The 1567-nt window shown below is 60.8% G+C and overlaps 1 protein-coding gene across 5 annotated transcripts in view; it reads right to left on the minus strand.

Annotated features, from left to right (window-relative positions):
* Positions 1-1011, minus strand: part of Abcc5 (ATP binding cassette subfamily C member 5) — a 77335-nt gene extending 76324 nt beyond the window's left edge. For 3 of the 5 annotated variants that reach the window (XM_055624914.1, XM_055624916.1, XM_055624915.1), the window contains exon 1: positions 883-1007. The gene's annotated coding sequence lies outside the window, so the exon portion shown is untranslated. Of the gene's footprint in view, positions 1-476; positions 586-882 lie in introns of those variants that run through there. The other 2 variants (XM_055624909.1, XM_055624910.1) reach the window with 2 other exon arrangements.
* Between the last annotated feature and the right edge of the window lie 556 nt (positions 1012-1567).

Consider the following 1567-nt stretch of genomic DNA (forward strand, 5'->3'; position numbering starts at 1 on the left):
GGGGGGGGGGGGTAGTGCGTAGGGCTGGAGAACTGTAACTAGCCGGGCTCTGCTGTTCCAAGTGGTGTTATCACATCTCCCAGGAGGCTTCCAGCCCCTCAGGAAGCTCGGTTCAGGAGCTTCAGAGGCAAGGAAGCTGAAGGATGTCCACCTACCACGCCCCCGGAACCCACCTGGACCTCCAAGCTCCCTGCTTTTCACTACTCCAGAGACCCCACTAAAACCTATCGATTTCTCCCTGCGGGATTCAAACTTCCCCAATCGTTCCTCCGTCCACCTGCACATCAGTGCGAAAACACATGACCCAGGTGTGACGAACACAAAGTTCCGTGTGCCAGCAGCGAAAAGGGCACCGGTGACAGGAGCGCTGGGCTCCCATCCCGGCTCTGCCACGGTTTGGCTACGCGTGGTGATGTCTCGTACGACCAGATACCGGTCCGGGGAAATAAACAAAAAAACCGAAGATAATGACTTACGTCGTAGGTATGGCAGTCAAGCCTCCAGTCCCGGGTTTGGGGGCTTCTCTCCGGCCAGCTCCGGCACCTCAGCCCTAGGGCGTTCCCACGCCAGCCCGGGCCTGGCGAGCCCAGGAGCCACGACCCACCCAGAGCGAACCCGGCTCCCCCTGGTGGCCGCGCCGAGAGTGGAGCCGGCCGCGACCGCCCATCACACCTCCCCTCCCGCCTTCTGACACCCGGGCCCCGACGCAGCCCGCGAGGTCGCCACCCAGCCGGGGGCCGGGGGCCGCACGAGATCGAGCCGAGACAGGCCCCACTACCCTCGCTACTCGTGGCTGCCCGCCACCCATCACGCCTCGGAGCCGAGGCGTGAGGCGGTGACAACCGCGGACGCTGCCTGGGAAAGCCGAGAGCCGTCACCTACCTGCACCCCAGCCTCCCCGCGGGAGAGCAGACCGCCCGGGCACGCTCGCCAACATCGGACCCGGAGCAAAACAAGCCTTTATAGCGGCATCGTCCCCCACACCGCGCAAGCGCGCTGCACAAAGCTTGCGCAAGACCGAAGGGAATCGTAGTCCCTCATCCGGCATCCTCTGGCGCCGCACAACGCAAAAGACTACGTTTCCCAGAAGCACCGCTGGCGCCCGGGATGGGGTGCAGGCTGCTTACCGTACCCTCGCGCATCTCGTGCTGCCCCATCCCTCTCCCGTTTATGTTACCGGGTCTGGAATCTTCTCTGTGGTCTTCAGTCCCGGGGGCTGAGCGGCAAGGCGGGATGGCCGGTGGCGCGGTATTCCCGGGCAATCCGAGGTTCAAAATCGAGGAACTTCTAAACATTTGCGTCCCGTTCCACGTGCCAGAAAACACTGTGAAGGTCACTGTAGCCTGCTTCTTATCCAGCCCCAACTCTTAGCTGTGCTGTCACTCAGCGGTTCACATTTGATTTGCTGGTGCATGGGTGCCCTGCGCTCTGCATGGATCTCCTCTCGCCCATCCATCACAGCTGCCTGGCTTCCAAGTAATAAAATGCCAGAATCACAATTTCCAAAGTGACAAGGGACTTTAAAATGATACACTAACTGTATATTTTATAAATGAAGTTAAGGCTC

This window comes from Psammomys obesus, unplaced genomic scaffold, assembly GCF_907164565.1.
Source record: "Psammomys obesus unplaced genomic scaffold, mPsaObe1.curated_primary_1811, whole genome shotgun sequence".
Lineage (NCBI taxonomy): Eukaryota > Metazoa > Chordata > Mammalia > Rodentia > Muridae > Psammomys > Psammomys obesus.